The sequence below is a fragment of the Rhipicephalus microplus genome, unplaced genomic scaffold, assembly GCF_043290135.1.
Source record: "Rhipicephalus microplus isolate Deutch F79 unplaced genomic scaffold, USDA_Rmic scaffold_979, whole genome shotgun sequence".
Lineage (NCBI taxonomy): Eukaryota > Metazoa > Arthropoda > Arachnida > Ixodida > Ixodidae > Rhipicephalus > Rhipicephalus microplus.
Genome location: NW_027465529.1, coordinates 2501 through 20000, shown reverse-complemented (window position 1 = coordinate 20000; position 17500 = coordinate 2501). Strand labels below are relative to the sequence as shown.

At 62.8% G+C, this 17500-nt stretch overlaps 2 non-coding genes across 2 annotated transcripts; both read left to right on the top strand.

The window, feature by feature from the left end:
- Positions 1 to 13210: 13210 nt before the first annotated feature.
- On the top strand, positions 13211 to 15025 carry LOC142795964 (small subunit ribosomal RNA). Its single transcript, XR_012893443.1, has one exon. It is a non-coding gene; the product is annotated as a small subunit ribosomal RNA (ribosomal RNA).
- A 1719-nt stretch (positions 15026 to 16744) lies between these two features.
- On the top strand, positions 16745 to 16897 carry LOC142795963 (5.8S ribosomal RNA). The gene has a single exon (XR_012893442.1). It is a non-coding gene; the product is annotated as a 5.8S ribosomal RNA (ribosomal RNA).
- Positions 16898 to 17500: the final 603 nt, after the last annotated feature.

Below are 17500 nucleotides of genomic sequence, written 5' to 3'. Positions count from 1 at the left end.
CCGTGCTGTACGGTGGAGTTCTGTGCGCAAAAGCGGCGCGTGTGTTTCTAAGCACCACAGCGTTGTGTCAAAAAAGAGGTGCCTGAGAGAAACGCATGCGACTGCCGTGCTTTGCGGCATAGCACCGTGCGCAAAAACGGTGCGCATGCAAGAGGTGTCAGAGCAAGCGAACTTGTGCCACGAGCAACAGGTCACTAAAAGCCTATAGATGACGGTGTTGGAGGAAAAGAAAAATATCGAGAAAGCACTGCGGTGTGCCGTGCGTAGGGACGGGCGCGCGTGCCACATGCCGCCGAAATATGGGTGTCGGAGAAAACAGAGTGCCGCGCGTAACGAGGGGCGCGCGTGTTACAGAGAGATATGCCCAAACGCATGAAAGTGTACGCAGGTGTCCTAAGGCAGTTTTTTTTTTTTTTTTCCTCATTTTGATGTCGCCCCGGCTGACGCGGTTTTCGTTTTTCCGTGCCGCCCCGGCTGACGCAGTTTTTGCGCCGCCCCGGCTGACGCGGTTTTTGCGCCGCCCCGGCTGACGCGGTTTTCGCGCCGCCCCGGCTGACGCGGTTTTCGCGCCGCCCCGGCTGACGCGGTTCGGACTTTGCACTTTTTGGCTGTGCCTGGCTGGCGGCCCACTCACTCGATCGCCAGGTCTGTTTGCCCCGGTGGTTCCACCGCCAGGCTTAAGCGCGAACTTTTTTTGTTTGTTTTCTTTTGATTAAGCGCAAGCTTTTTTCTTTGTTTTCTTTTGATTAAGCGCGGGCTTTTTTCTTTGTTTTTTTTTTTATTTCGCCCCGGCAGACGCGGTTTTTGCGCCGCCCCGGCTGACGCGGTTTTTGCCGCCCCGGCTGACGCAGTTCGGACTTAGCACTTTTCGGCTGTGCCTGGCTGGCGGCCCACTCACTCGATCGCCATGTCTGTTTGCCACAGTTTTCCCGGTGGTGCCGCACCCGGGCTCGCCCCGGCTGACGCAGTTTTCGCGCCGCCCCGGCTGACGCGGTTTCGTGCCGCCCCGGCAGACGCGGTTTTCGCGCCGCCCCGGCTGACGCGGTTTTTGCGTCGCCCCGGCTGACACGGTTCGGACTTTGCACTTTTCGGCTGTGCCTGGCTGGCGGCCCACTCACTCGATCGCCATGTCTGTTTGCCACAGTTTTCCCGGTGGTGCCGCACCCGGGCTCGCCCCGGCTGACGCAGTTTTCGCGCCGCCCCGGCTGACGCGGTTTCGTGCCGCCCCGGCAGACGCGGTTTTCGCGCCGCCCCGGCTGACGCGGTTTCGTGCCGCCCCGGCAGACGCAGTTCGGACTTAGCACTTTTCGGCTGTGCCTGGCTGGCGGCCCACTCACTCGATCGCCATGTCTGTTTGCCACAGTTTTCCCGGTGGTGCCGCACCCGGGCTCGCCCCGGCTGACGCAGTTTTCGCGCCGCCCCGGCTGACGCGGTTTCGTGCCGCCCCGGCAGACGCGGTTTTCGCGCCGCCCCGGCTGACGCGGTTTCGTGCCGCCCCGGCAGACGCAGTTCGGACTTAGCACTTTTCGGCTGTGCCTGGCTGGCGGCCCACTCACTCAATCGCCATGTCTGTTTGCCACAGTTTTCCCGGTGGTGCCGCACCCGGGCTCGCCCCGGCTGACGCAGTTTTCGCGCCGCCCCGGCTGACGCGGTTTCGTGCCGCCCCGGCAGACGCGGTTTTCGCGCCGCCCCGGCTGACGCGGTTTCGTGCCGCCCCGGCAGACGCAGTTCGGACTTAGCACTTTTCGGCTGTGCCTGGCTGGCGGCCCACTCACTCGATCGCCATGTCTGTTTGCCACAGTTTTCCCGGTGGTGCCGCACCCGGGCTCGCCCCGGCAGACGCGTTTTTTTTTTTTCTTTCGCCCCGGCTGACGCAGTTTTCGCGCCGCCCCGGCTGACGCGGTTTCGTGCCGCCCCGGCAGACGCGGTTTTTTGCGCCGCCCCGGCTGACGCGGTTTTTGCCGCCCCGGCTGACGCAGTTCGGACTTAGCACTTTTCGGCTGTGCCTGGCTGGCGGCCCACTCACTCGATCGCCATGTCTGTTTGCCACAGTTTTCCCGGTGGTGCCGCACCCGGGCTCGCCCCGGCTGACGCAGTTTTCGCGCCGCCCCGGCTGACGCGGTTTCGTGCCGCCCCGGCAGACGCGGTTTTCGCGCCGCCCCGGCTGACGCGGTTTCGTGCCGCCCCGGCAGACGCAGTTCGGACTTAGCACTTTTCGGCTGTGCCTGGCTGGCGGCCCACTCACTCGATCGCCATGTCTGTTTGCCACAGTTTTCCCGGTGGTGCCGCACCCGGGCTCGCCCCGGCTGACGCAGTTTTCGCGCCGCCCCGGCTGACGCGGTTTCGTGCCGCCCCGGCAGACGCGGTTTTCGCGCCGCCCCGGCTGACGCGGTTTCGTGCCGCCCCGGCAGACGCAGTTCGGACTTAGCACTTTTCGGCTGTGCCTGGCTGGCGGCCCACTCACTCGATCGCCATGTCTGTTTGCCACAGTTTTCCCGGTGGTGCCGCACCCGGGCTCGCCCCGGCAGACGCGTTTTTTTTTTTCTTTCGCCCCGGCTGACGCAGTTTTCGCGCCGCCCCGGCTGACGCGGTTTCGTGCCGCCCCGGCAGACGCGGTTTTTTTGCACCGCCCCGGCTGACGCGGTTTTTGCCGCCCCGGCTGACGCAGTTCGGACTTGGCACTTTTTGGCTGAGCCTGGCTGGTGGCCCACTCACTCGATCGCCATGTCTGTTAGCCACAGTTTTCCCGGTGGTGCCGCACCCGGGCTCGCCCCGGCTGACGCAGTTTTCGCGCCGCCCCGGCAGACGCGGTTTTCGCGCCGCCCCGGCTGACGCGGTTTTTGCCGCCCCGGCTGACGCAGTTCGGACTTGGCACTTTTTGGGCTGAGCCTGGCTGGCGGCCCACTCACTCGATCGCCATGTCTGTTTGCCACAGTCTTCCCGGTGGTGCCGCACCCGGGCTCGCCCCGGCAGACGCGTTTTTTTTTTCTTTCGCCCCGGCAGACGTGGTTCCCCCCCCCCCCCCTTTTCGCTCGCCCCGGCTGACGAGGTTTTCGCGCCGCCCCGGCTGACGCAGTTTTCGCGCCGCCCCGGCTGACGCGGTTTCGTGCCGCCCCGGCTGACGCGGTTTTCGCGCCGCCCCGGCTGACGCGGTTTTTGCGTCGCCCCGGCTGACACGGTTCGGACTTTGCACTTTTCGGCTGTGCCTGGCTGGCGGCCCACTCACTCGATCGCCATGTCTGTTTGCCACAGTTTTCCCGGTGGTGCCGCACCCGGGCTCGCCCCGGCTGACGCAGTTTTCGCGCCGCCCCGGCTGACGCGGTTTCGTGCCGCCCCGGCAGACGCGGTTTTCGCGCCGCCCCGGCTGACGCGGTTTCGTGCCGCCCCGGCAGACGCAGTTCGGACTTAGCACTTTTCGGCTGTGCCTGGCTGGCGGCCCACTCACTCGATCGCCATGTCTGTTTGCCACAGTTTTCCCGGTGGTGCCGCACCCGGGCTCGCCCCGGCTGACGCAGTTTTCGCGCCGCCCCGGCTGACGCGGTTTCGTGCCGCCCCGGCAGACGCGGTTTTCGCGCCGCCCCGGCTGACGCGGTTTCGTGCCGCCCCGGCAGACGCAGTTCGGACTTAGCACTTTTCGGCTGTGCCTGGCTGGCGGCCCACTCACTCGATCGCCATGTCTGTTTGCCACAGTTTTCCCGGTGGTGCCGCACCCGGGCTCGCCCCGGCTGACGCAGTTTTCGCGCCGCCCCGGCTGACGCGGTTTCGTGCCGCCCCGGCAGACGCGGTTTTCGCGCCGCCCCGGCTGACGCGGTTTCGTGCCGCCCCGGCAGACGCAGTTCGGACTTAGCACTTTTCGGCTGTGCCTGGCTGGCGGCCCACTCACTCGATCGCCATGTCTGTTTGCCACAGTTTTCCCGGTGGTGCCGCACCCGGGCTCGCCCCGGCTGACGCAGTTTTCGCGCCGCCCCGGCTGACGCGGTTTCGTGCCGCCCCGGCAGACGCGGTTTTCGCGCCGCCCCGGCTGACGCGGTTTCGTGCCGCCCCGGCAGACGCAGTTCGGACTTAGCACTTTTCGGCTGTGCCTGGCTGGCGGCCCACTCACTCAATCGCCATGTCTGTTTGCCACAGTTTTCCCGGTGGTGCCGCACCCGGGCTCGCCCCGGCTGACGCAGTTTTCGCGCCGCCCCGGCTGACGCGGTTTCGTGCCGCCCCGGCAGACGCGGTTTTCGCGCCGCCCCGGCTGACGCGGTTTCGTGCCGCCCCGGCAGACGCAGTTCGGACTTAGCACTTTTCGGCTGTGCCTGGCTGGCGGCCCACTCACTCGATCGCCATGTCTGTTTGCCACAGTTTTCCCGGTGGTGCCGCACCCGGGCTCGCCCCGGCAGACGCGTTTTTTTTTTTTCTTTCGCCCCGGCTGACGCAGTTTTCGCGCCGCCCCGGCTGACGCGGTTTCGTGCCGCCCCGGCAGACGCGGTTTTTTGCGCCGCCCCGGCTGACGCGGTTTTTGCCGCCCCGGCTGACGCAGTTCGGACTTAGCACTTTTCGGCTGTGCCTGGCTGGCGGCCCACTCACTCGATCGCCATGTCTGTTTGCCACAGTTTTCCCGGTGGTGCCGCACCCGGGCTCGCCCCGGCTGACGCAGTTTTCGCGCCGCCCCGGCTGACGCGGTTTCGTGCCGCCCCGGCAGACGCGGTTTTCGCGCCGCCCCGGCTGACGCGGTTTCGTGCCGCCCCGGCAGACGCAGTTCGGACTTAGCACTTTTCGGCTGTGCCTGGCTGGCGGCCCACTCACTCGATCGCCATGTCTGTTTGCCACAGTTTTCCCGGTGGTGCCGCACCCGGGCTCGCCCCGGCTGACGCAGTTTTCGCGCCGCCCCGGCTGACGCGGTTTCGTGCCGCCCCGGCAGACGCGGTTTTCGCGCCGCCCCGGCTGACGCGGTTTCGTGCCGCCCCGGCAGACGCAGTTCGGACTTAGCACTTTTCGGCTGTGCCTGGCTGGCGGCCCACTCACTCGATCGCCATGTCTGTTTGCCACAGTTTTCCCGGTGGTGCCGCACCCGGGCTCGCCCCGGCAGACGCGTTTTTTTTTTTCTTTCGCCCCGGCTGACGCAGTTTTCGCGCCGCCCCGGCTGACGCGGTTTCGTGCCGCCCCGGCAGACGCGGTTTTTTTGCACCGCCCCGGCTGACGCGGTTTTTGCCGCCCCGGCTGACGCAGTTCGGACTTGGCACTTTTTGGCTGAGCCTGGCTGGTGGCCCACTCACTCGATCGCCATGTCTGTTAGCCACAGTTTTCCCGGTGGTGCCGCACCCGGGCTCGCCCCGGCTGACGCAGTTTTCGCGCCGCCCCGGCAGACGCGGTTTTCGCGCCGCCCCGGCTGACGCGGTTTTTGCCGCCCCGGCTGACGCAGTTCGGACTTGGCACTTTTTGGGCTGAGCCTGGCTGGCGGCCCACTCACTCGATCGCCATGTCTGTTTGCCACAGTCTTCCCGGTGGTGCCGCACCCGGGCTCGCCCCGGCAGACGCGTTTTTTTTTTCTTTCGCCCCGGCAGACGTGGTTCCCCCCCCCCCCTTTTCGCTCGCCCCGGCTGACGAGGTTTTCGCGCCGCCCCGGCTGACGCAGTTTTCGCGCCGCCCCGGCTGACGCGGTTTCGTGCCGCCCCGGCTGACGCGGTTTTCGCGCCGCCCCGGCTGACGCGGTTTTTGCGTCGCCCCGGCTGACACGGTTCGGACTTTGCACTTTTCGGCTGTGCCTGGCTGGCGGCCCACTCACTCGATCGCCATGTCTGTTTGCCACAGTTTTCCCGGTGGTGCCGCACCCGGGCTCGCCCCGGCTGACGCAGTTTTCGCGCCGCCCCGGCTGACGCGGTTTCGTGCCGCCCCGGCAGACGCGGTTTTCGCGCCGCCCCGGCTGACGCGGTTTCGTGCCGCCCCGGCAGACGCAGTTCGGACTTAGCACTTTTCGGCTGTGCCTGGCTGGCGGCCCACTCACTCGATCGCCATGTCTGTTTGCCACAGTTTTCCCGGTGGTGCCGCACCCGGGCTCGCCCCGGCTGACGCAGTTTTCGCGCCGCCCCGGCTGACGCGGTTTCGTGCCGCCCCGGCAGACGCGGTTTTCGCGCCGCCCCGGCTGACGCGGTTTCGTGCCGCCCCGGCAGACGCAGTTCGGACTTAGCACTTTTCGGCTGTGCCTGGCTGGCGGCCCACTCACTCGATCGCCATGTCTGTTTGCCACAGTTTTCCCGGTGGTGCCGCACCCGGGCTCGCCCCGGCAGACGCGTTTTTTTTTTTTTCTTTCGCCCCGGCTGACGCAGTTTTCGCGCCGCCCCGGCTGACGCGGTTTCGTGCCGCCCCGGCAGACGCGGTTTTTTGCGCCGCCCCGGCTGACGCGGTTTTTGCCGCCCCGGCTGACGCAGTTCGGACTTAGCACTTTTCGGCTGTGCCTGGCTGGCGGCCCACTCACTCGATCGCCATGTCTGTTTGCCACAGTTTTCCCGGTGGTGCCGCACCCGGGCTCGCCCCGGCTGACGCAGTTTTCGCGCCGCCCCGGCTGACGCGGTTTCGTGCCGCCCCGGCAGACGCGGTTTTCGCGCCGCCCCGGCTGACGCGGTTTCGTGCCGCCCCGGCAGACGCAGTTCGGACTTAGCACTTTTCGGCTGTGCCTGGCTGGCGGCCCACTCACTCGATCGCCATGTCTGTTTGCCACAGTTTTCCCGGTGGTGCCGCACCCGGGCTCGCCCCGGCTGACGCAGTTTTCGCGCCGCCCCGGCTGACGCGGTTTCGTGCCGCCCCGGCAGACGCGGTTTTCGCGCCGCCCCGGCTGACGCGGTTTCGTGCCGCCCCGGCAGATGCAGTTCGGACTTAGCACTTTTCGGCTGTGCCTGGCTGGCGGCCCACTCACTCGATCGCCATGTCTGTTTGCCACAGTTTTCCCGGTGGTGCCGCACCCGGGCTCGCCCCGGCAGACGCAGTTTTCGCGCCGCCCCGGCAGACGCGGTTTTCGCGCCGCCCCGGCTGACGCGGTTTTTGCCGCCCCGGCTGACGCAGTTCGGACTTGGCACTTTTTGGGCTGAGCCTGGCTGGCGGCCCACTCACTCGATCGCCATGTCTGTTTGCCACAGTCTTCCCGGTGGTGCCGCACCCGGGCTCGCCCCGGCAGACGCGTTTTTTTTTCTTTCGCCCCGGCAGACGTGGTTCCCCCCCCCCCTTTTCGCTCGCCCCGGCTGACGAGGTTTTCGCGCCGCCCCGGCTGACGCAGTTTTCGCGCCGCCCCGGCTGACGCGGTTTCGTGCCGCCCCGGCTGACGCGGTTTTCGCGCCGCCCCGGCTGACGCGGTTTTTGCGTCGCCCCGGCTGACACGGTTCGGACTTTGCACTTTTCGGCTGTGCCTGGCTGGCGGCCCACTCACTCGATCGCCATGTCTGTTTGCCACAGTTTTCCCGGTGGTGCCGCACCCGGGCTTGCCCCGGCAGACGCGTTTTTTTTTTCTTTTCGCCCCGGCTGACGCAGTTTTCGCCCCGCCCCGGCTGACGCGGTTTCGTGCCGCCCCGGCAGACGCGGTTTTTTGCGCCGCCCCGGCTGACGCGGTTTTTGCCGCCCCGGCTGACGCAGTTCGGACTTTGCACTTTTTGGCTGAGCCTGGCTGGCGGCCCACTCACTCGATCGCCATGTCTGTTTGCCACAGTTTTCCCGGTGGTGCCGCACCCGGGCTCGCCCCGGCAGACGCGTTTTTTTTTTTCCTTCGCCCCGGCAGACGTGGTTCCCCCCCCCCCCCTCCGTCTTTCTTTTTGTTTTTTTTTCGCCGCGGCTGAAGTGGATTTTTCGGTGCCTCGACGCCCCGGTAGTCGCGGTTTTTCCGTTTCCGCACGGCCCCGGCTGACGCTGCTCGGTCACAGTCGCCTTTTGTGAGGATTGCAGACTTCTTGAGCGCGGGTGTTTTTTTTTTGTTGTTGTTGTTGTTTTATTACGCATTCGCTCCAGCAGACGCTGTTTAGACTTTTTGTTTCCTCTTTTATCCTGCGACGAGGTGACGAGGTTTATTCGGTGCCCCGCCGCCCCGGCTGAAGTGATTTTTCCTGTCCCGTGCCGCCCCGGCTGACGCGGTTGGGACTTCGCGTTTGTTCGGCCGCCACGGGTTTTGGCGCACTCGCTCGGTTGCTTGTTGTTGCCACTTGTTGCGAACCCAGGTTTCTTGAGCGAGCGCGGGCGTTTTTTCTTCCTTTCTTTCTTTGTTCTATGTGTTAGCGAATCGGCCTTTAATATCACACGAGGACTCACAACCAACAATTTTCAGTTTGAAGTGTAAAAAATCTGCAGGTGTTGACGTAACTGACTTGCCCCGTACCCTTGAGTACATCCATGAAGTTCTCGTAGTACTACTAAATCGCATTATTCCAAGTGGAGAAATTCCCATAAACTTGCAAACCTCTACACGAAAATCGGTGCGCGTGATAAAGTTGAAAATTATCGTCCGATATCAAATGTGCCTTCTATAACACAAATTCTAGGAAAAAAAAAAAAAAACACTTGTTCGCCGTTCTCTGCGCCGTGACTGGCAGCACTCCGGCGAAGCGAAACGGGGTCGATTCGAGCACGATATCGGCGTCTTTCGACGTGCTCGCCGGCGACCGTCGCACGAGTACGTCGCACGAGCGCGTCTGCCGGGGCGCCGTTTGCGAAGCCGACGCAAAAGTGGGAACCGCCGCTCGGATGATCGCCGCTTTCGGCAGAGTGAGTGTTGGCACTCCGGGGAAGCGAAACAGCGTGAATGCGCCCACGAAATCGGCGTATTTTGAAGTGCCCGCCGGCGACCGTCGCACGAGTACGGTAAACCGCGTCAGCCGGGGCGTAGTTCGGGACGCCGACGAAAAAGTGGGAAGCGCAACTCGGATCTTCGCCGTTTTTGCAGGAGTGAGTGGCGGCCCTCCTGCGAGACCAAGAAGCATCGATTCGTGCACGAATTCGGCGCCTTTCGACGTGATCGCCGGCGACCGTCGCTCGAGTAGGGCAAACCGCGTCTGCCGGGGCGGGCTTCGGGACGCCGATGCGAAAGTGGGAAACGCTGCTCGGATGTTCGCCGTTTTTGGCCGAGTGAGTGCTGGCACTCGGGCGAAGCCAAACGGGGCCGATTACGGCACGATATCGGCGTCTTTCGACGTGCCCGGCGGCGACCGTCGCACGAGTACGGTAAACCGCGTCAGCCCGGGCGGAGTTCGGGACGCCGATGCGAAAGTGGAGAACGCCGCTCGGATCTTCGCCGTTTTTGGAGGAGTGAGTGGCGGCACTCCGGAGAAGCCAAGGAGCGCCAATTAGCGCACGATATCGGCGTCTTTCGACGCGCTCGCCGGCGACCGTCGAACGAGTAGGGCAAACCGCGTCTGCCGGGGCGGGGTTTACGACGCCGACGCAAAAGTGGGAACCGCCGCTCGGATGTTGGCCGTTTTTGGCAGAGTGAGTGCTGGCACACCGGCGACGCGAAAGAGCGCGAAAGCGCCCACGAAAGTGGCGTATTTGGACGTGCTTGACGGCGACCGCTGCAGGAGTACGAAAAACCACGTCAGCCGGGGCGAGCGACCCACGGCGGTCTGGGTGCTTATCGCTGCTATTATAGGGGCACCCCGGCAGACGCAGAAAAAAAAAATTTTTTTTCGACCTTCTTTTTTGCTGGTCGAGCTCGGGTAACCCAGGTCGCAATGGGAGCCGCGCACGAAAGCGGCGTCGCGAGACGCGTTCGCGGTCGCTAGTCGCACGAGCTCGGCAACCGCGTCAGCCGGCGCGGAGTTCGGGATGCCGACGGCTAAGTGGGTACCGCTGCTCGGATGTTCGCCGTTTTTGGCCGAGTGAGTGCTGGCACTCCGGCGAAGCGAAACGGGGCCGATTCGGGCACGATATCGGCGTATTTCGACGTGCTCGCCGGCGACCGTCGCACGAGTACGGCAAAGCGCGTCTGCCGGGGCGAGGTTTGCGATGCCGACGAAAAAGTGGGAAGCGCCGCTCGGATCTTCGCCGTTTTTGCAGGAGTGAGTGGCGGCCCTCCTGCGAGACCAAGAAGCATCGACTCGCGCACGATATCGGTGTCTTTCGACGTGCCCGCCGGCCACCGCCGCACGAGTACGGCAAACCGCGTATGCCGGGGCGGGGTTGGCGACGCCGACGCAAAAGTGGGAACCGCCACTAGGATGTTCGCCGTTTTTGGCAGAGTGAGTGCTGGCACACCGGCGACGCGAAAGAGCGCGAAAGCGCCCACGAAAGTGGCGTATTTGGACGTGCTTGACGGCGACCGCTGCAGGAGTACGAAAAACCACGTCAGCCGGGGCGAGCGACCCACGGCGGTCTGGGTGCTTATCGCTGCTATTATAGGGGCACCCCGGCAGACGCAGAAAAAAAAAATTTTTTTTCGACCTTCTTTTTTGCTGGTCGAGCTCGGGTAACCCAGGTCGCAATGGGAGCCGCGCACGAAAGCGGCGTCGCGAGACGCGTTCGCGGTCGCTAGTCGCACGAGCTCGGCAACCGCGTCAGCCGGCGCGGAGTTCGGGATGCCGACGGCTAAGTGGGTACCGCTGCTCGGATGTTCGCCGTTTTTGGCCGAGTGAGTGCTGGCACTCCGGCGAAGCGAAACGGGGCCGATTCGGGCACGATATCGGCGTATTTCGACGTGCTCGCCGGCGACCGTCGCACGAGTACGGCAAAGCGCGTCTGCCGGGGCGAGGTTTGCGATGCCGACGAAAAAGTGGGAAGCGCCGCTCGGATCTTCGCCGTTTTTGCAGGAGTGAGTGGCGGCCCTCCTGCGAGACCAAGAAGCATCGACTCGCGCACGATATCGGTGTCTTTCGACGTGCCCGCCGGCCACCGCCGCACGAGTACGGCAAACCGCGTATGCCGGGGCGGGGTTGGCGACGCCGACGCAAAAGTGGGAACCGCCACTAGGATGTTCGCCGTTTTTGGCAGAGTGAGTGCTGGCACTCCGGCGAAGCGAAAGAGCGCGAATGCGCCCACGAAAGTGGCGTGTTTGGACGTGCTTGACGACGACCACCGCAGGAAAACGAAAAACCACGTCAGCCGGGGCGAGCGACCCATGGCGGTCTGGGTGCTTATCGCTGCTATTATAGGGGCACCCCGGCAGACGCAAAAAAAAAAAAATTTTTTTTCGACATTCTTTCTTGCTCGTCGACCTCGGGTGACCCAGGTCGCAGTGGGAGCCGCGCACGAAAGCGGCGTCGCGAGACGGCTTCGCGGTCGCTAGTCGCACGAGCTCGGCAACCGCGTCTGCCGGGGCGGAGTTCGGGACGCCGACGGCTAAGTGGGAACCGCCGCTCGGATGTTCGCCGTTTGTGGCCGAGTGAGTGCTGGCACTCCGGCGAAGCCAAACGGGGCCGATTCCGGCACGATATCGGCGTCTTTCTACGTGCTCGCCGGCGACCGTCGCACGAGTACGGCAAAGTGCGTCTGCCGGGGCGGGGTTTGCGACGCGTACGCAATAGTGAGAACCGTCGCTCGGATGTTCGTCGTCTTTCGCCGAGCCAGTGCTGGCACTCCGGCGAAGCCGAACGGAGCCGATTCGGGCACGATATCGGCGTCTTTCCACGTGCTCGCCGGCGACCGTCGCACGAGTACGGTAAACCGCGTCAGCCGGGGCGGAGTTCGGGACGCCGATGCGAAAGTGGGAAGCGCCGCTCGGATCTTCGCCGTTTTTGGAGGAGTCAGTGGCGGCACTCCGGTGAAGCCAAGGTGCGCCAATTCGCGCACGATATCGGCGTCTTTCGACGTGCCCGCCGGCCACCGTCGCACGAGTACGGCAAACCTCGTCTGCCGGGGCGGGGTTTGCGACGCCGACGCAAAAGTGGGAACCGCCGCTCGGATGTTCGCCGTTTTTGGCAGAGTGAGTGCTGGCACTCCGGCGAAGCGAAAGAGCGTGAATGCGCCCACGAAAGTAGCGTATTTGGACGTGCTTGACGGCGACCGCCGCAGGAGTACGAAAAACCACGTCAGCCGGGGCGAGCGACCCACGGCGGTCTGGGTGCTTATCGCTGCTATTATAGGGGCACCCCGGCAGACGCAGAAAGAAAAAAAAAAAAAAAATGGGGACATGGCGTGCGTCACCGTGCGGCTTCGCAGCGTTGCCGAAGTCGCCGAGCCCTTCGACTGAGCCGAACGGCGGACAGGGAACGTTGGTCGGCCGTTCTAACCTGTCGGTGCCACGCCGAGACGTCGTTAAGGAAAACCGCGTCGTGGGCCTCTACGACGCCGTCGAGTCGTTGTACGTTTGGTGTCCAGCGTGTCGGCGGCGAGTAGCGGACACGTCGTTCACGACTTCGGTCTTTCGCAGTCGACGCGAACTTGCGGAGAGTCGTGGTGCCTCACGTTTTCGGCAGAAACCGCGGCGGAATTTTCCCGTGCGTGCGCGCACGACCTCGGTGCTGTGCCGTCAGCGTAGTGTTGCACAAACTCGTGGCCTACCCAAGGTGCGGTACGTTTGCGGCCGTATCCTCGGTGGGAATTTCGTGAGTAGGGTCGCAAATTCTACGACCTCGGCGGGTTTGAGAGCGACGTAGACTTGTGGCACGCTCAACGTGCCACACGTTTCGGGGCACACCCGCGGTGAAATTTTCTCGAGTACGCTCGTATTAGTGCCCAAGGAGGTCTGGGTACTTATCGCTGCTATTATGTGGGGGTTCTCGTGAGCGGCGTACGCGAAAGCGACCGGGTGTCTGATATGCGGCGGGCTTCGGCCTCGTCAAGCGTGTCCTCGGGTCTGCTCCAGGGGAATCCACGGCAGTCGTCTGCAGCCTCATCCGCTTGATGCGTTAGGGGCTGGTTGTCGGACGGTGCCGTTTTACCACGATATCGAGGTGTGTTCCGTGTCGTCCTCGGGCGATTCAGATGCGAAAGCGCCGAAGACGCGGGCGTGACCCGTCGTCTGGCGGCTTTGCAGTCTCGGCTCCGTTGCTAGTTCCGGCCGGTCCACCGACAGTGCAGCGGGCTTGGGCAACCCGCACGGCGCGACCGAGTCGATGCAACGAAAAAGAGCGAGCATGAACGTGCTTCTTGCCGCACGGCTCCCACTCGTCTTTCGGGAAGGTTGTGCCGTAGCGAGCTCGAACGCCGTCATCTCGGAGTGCAAAATAAGCGTGTTGGGGCGCCTGAAGGTGGCCTCCGCCGCACACAGACTGCGTCCGGCCCGCCGAAGGCGAGGACGGACGCGCAGTCGAACGATTACCTGGTTGATCCTGCCAGTAATCATATGCTTGTCTCAAAGATTAAGCCATGCATGTCTAAGTACATGCCGAAATAAGGCGAAACCGCGAATGGCTCATTAAATCAGTTATGGTTCCTTAGATCGTTTCTTCCTACTTGGATAACTGTGGCAATTCTAGAGCTAATACATGCAGTGAGCCTGGAGCCCTTTGGGTAACGGGTGCTTTTATTAGACCAAGATCGATCGGGTTTCGGCCCGTATTGTGTGGTGACTCTGGATAACTTTGTGCTGATCGCATGGCCACGAGCCGGCGACGTTTCTTTCAAGTGTCTGCCTTATCAACTTTCGATGGTAGGTTACTTGCTTACCATGGTTGTTACGGGTAACGGAGAATCAGGGTTCGATTCCGGAGAGGGAGCCTGAGAAACGGCTACCACATCCAAGGAAGGCAGCAGGCGCGCAAATTACCCACTCCCGGCACGGGGAGGTAGTGACGAAAAATAACAATACGGGACTCTTTTGAGGCCCCGTAATTGAAATGAGTACACTCTAAATCCTTTAACGAGGATCAATTGGAGGGCAAGTCTGGTGCCAGCAGCCGCGGTAATTCCAGCTCCAATAGCGTATACTAAAGCTGCTGCGGTTAAAAAGCTCGTAGTTGGATCTCAGTTCCAGACGAGTAGTGCATCTACCCGATGCGACGGCTCGGACTGAACATCATGCCGGTTCTTTCTTGGTGCACTTCATTGTGTGCCTCGAGATGGCCGGTGCTTTTACTTTGAAAAAATTAGAGTGCTCAACGCAGGCGAGTCGCCTGAATAAACTTGCATGGAATAATAGAACAAGACCTCGTTTCTGTTCTGTTGGTTTTTGGAATACGAGGTAATGATTAAGAGGGACGGACGGGGGCATTCGTATTGCGGCGCTAGAGGTGAAATTCTTGGACCGTCGCAAGACGAACTACTGCGAAAGCATTTGCCAAGAATGTTTTCATTGATCAAGAACGAAAGTCAGAGGTTCGAAGGCGATCAGATACCGCCCTAGTTCTGACCATAAACGATGCCAACCAGCGATCCGCCTGAGTTACTCAAATGACTCGGCGGGCAGCTTCCGGGAAACCAAAGTATTTGGGTTCCGGGGGAAGTATGGTTGCAAAGCTGAAACTTAAAGGAATTGACGGAAGGGCACCACCAGGAGTGGAGCCTGCGGCTTAATTTGACTCAACACGGGAAAACTTACCCGGCCCGGACACTGGGAGGATTGACAGATTGAGAGCTCTTTCTTGATTCGGTGGATGGTGGTGCATGGCCGTTCTTAGTTGGTGGAGCGATTTGTCTGGTTAATTCCGATAACGAACGAGACTCTAGCCTATTAAATAGGTGCGGGGTTCCCAGCACCTTACAACCTTCTTAGAGGGACAAGCGGCTCCTAGCCGCACGAAACAGAGCAATAACAGGTCTGTGATGCCCTTAGATGTCCGGGGCCGCACGCGCGCTACACTGAAGGAAGCAGCGTGTCTTTATCCCTGTCTGAAAAGACTGGGTAACCCGTGGAACTTCTTTCGTGATTGGGATAGGGGCTTGCAATTGTTCCCCTTGAACGAGGAATTCCCAGTAAGCGCGAGTCATAAGCTCGCGTTGATTACGTCCCTGCCCTTTGTACACACCGCCCGTCGCTACTACCGATTGAATGATTTAGTGAGGTCTTCGGACCGATGTCCGGCGCGGCCTTTCGGTTGCGCCGGTCTGTTGGAAAGATGACCAAACTTGATCATTTAGAGGAAGTAAAAGTCGTAACAAGGTTTCCGTAGGTGAACCTGCGGAAGGATCATTAACGGATTGTGAAGGGTGAGCGCCTCAGCTGCGTCTGCGCCCGACACTTTCTGCCGCTGACCCCGTTTGGACGCGGGGTCGGCTTTTCCCCACGGGGCTGCCTGAATGTGGAGCGGCACCCCGTGACAAATTGTTGCGCCCAGCGGACGCCAACACCGCGACCTTGGACGGTCGGCCAGGTGGCGGACGCGGGTACAAACGGCGCAACGCACTCATAGGTCGGCTTTCGACCCGCCACTGCACCGTGGCTCGAAGCGCTCGAAATGCGCGACCCGACCGCTGCGGGACCGCCTAGTACTGTAAACAGGAGCGGCGGAGCGCGAACGGCGAGTCGTGGTTACGTCGGTAGAAGGCGAGGCTGCGCGTTCCCGAAACGCCAGCCGAGTGCCCTCCCGACCGTTCGAGCGTGCAAGAACGAGACCCGACAATCGCGCGGCGACTGCCAAGTACGAGAGGAACGGCACAAGCGTCGGCGGTCGGTCAAGGAACTGGCGATGTGACGGGTCCGCTGTGCACCAGTGCATACCGTCCCGCCGTCCGCGGCAAGCGCCTCCGCGTCCTCGGGTGACGGAGGCTGCCGGTCGGTTCTTGCAGGCGAGGGATCTCGCTGGCACCGGTTCGCGTTGACGCGCGGCCGGTCATGGCACGGCGATGCGACGGCCGAGGTGCGCAGTACTCGATGGAGGAACCGCACGCTCCGATGACCGTCCCGCCCTCCGCGGCGTATGCGTACCGACCGTAATGGTTGCAGCAGCGCCGGCCGGCTTTTGAATTCGCCACACGAAACACGGTGCGAGATCGCGGTTAGGGGAGCGTCGACGTTGCCAGGCGTTTTGCTTGCTGCCGAGGGAAAGGCGGCACGGCCACGTCGCGCTCGTCGCGATTAGCGGGTCTGCGCGCTTTGGGAAGGTGCCGCAACGACTTGCCGAAAGAGGAAGCACGGAAGAACGAGGGACTTGGACGTCCCGACAATTGAACGCACTTGCGGCCAGGCCCTTGCTGGCTTCGTTCTTCCGCCTCGAGTAGGCTCGTACGCGGCTCCGGCGCCGAAAGTGGTCCTTGGCACCGACTTCGGTGGACGTGGGAAGTGCCGCGCAAGTACGGCGCGCCTGGCTCCACCTGTTGGCTAAAGTAGGCAGCCGGATCGGCATTTTGGTGTGCGGTGGCAAACCGTGGATGCGAAAAAAGCTTGTGCGATTTCGTGGAACAAAAAGCGGGGGTCCCCCTTTTTATGCGGAGGAGACCGACCCGCCTGCCGTGGTGAACCGCGACGCCACGGTAAAAACGGGAGAGGCTTGTCGATGGGACCGTGCATCCCGCGCTCCACGGAGGCCGGGAGGCGGCCGCCCGAGGAAATGTGTAGCCGTCGAGGCCCGCATCTGCGTGCACTCTTATCCAAATGGGTGTACCGCAGGCATTTTCTGGTTAGGCGGGCCAATGAGAGCGAGCACACAACGATACCTACGGGTCCGGCTTGGAGAACCGGCTTCGACGCCTCCCGAGTATTTATAGAGGGGTGGACCACGAAAGCACTCGCAAGTAGCGAAAGCGAAACGCCGTCCGAAACACACCGTTTGCTCGATTTGCGGCAGCCGAAAAAGGCGCGGCAGAGTTTTGGAGTCCAAGCGTGCGCTGAAAAGCGCCCTTCTTGGCCACTGTTTGGCCGAGTGCCAGAAACGTTTGGTTTTGACTGTACGGAATTGAACAAACACTTTTTCACGACTCTAAGCGGTGGATCACTCGGTTCTCGGGTCGATGAAGAACGCAGCCAGCTGCGAGACTTGGTGTGAATTGCAGGACACACTGAGCACTGATTCTTTGAACGCACATTGCGGCCTTGGGTCTTCCCTTGGCTTCGTCTGTCTGAGGGTCGGATCACATATCAAGAGAGCCTTCGGCGCACAAGGGAACGTGAGCCGTCGACTCGTTTTGACCGCGTCGGCAACACGGACAGCACGCTGAACACCTCACAGCGAGCGCCAACAGCGGCCACTCAAGGGCGAGACGGTGGCGACCGTCGTGCCAGAGCCCAACCGAAACGGGGGCGACCGACTGCATTGAGGATGTGGCACCTCGTTGAGACCGCCGCAGGACTTCGAGTCGGAAGGAAGCCTGCAGGGAAAGTGCGGTCGAGGTTGCGTACTCCTCTCTGCGACCGGGCGCGCAAGAGCTGCGAGAGCCACGGACGCGCAACTTTAACGCACGGTAAACACGAGGAGCGAAAGCCGGCCAGCAAAGCTTCTCCAGCCGTGCGCAAAGTGCGCGAGATCGCAGCCTTGCGTTGCGCTTGTTGCCCTCGAAGTAAGCAGGGTGTCCCGTAGACCGGGCGCTCGAACACGCTGCGGGGCCGTGCCTCCTCCAGGCTTTGCCGCGCGAACAGGGAACGTTCGCGCGCAAAGCGCAGGGAGGTGAGGAGGCTGCGCCCGACGTTTGCGGTTCGCTGCGTACGCGGTTGATGCGGAGAGCACGGCGCGAC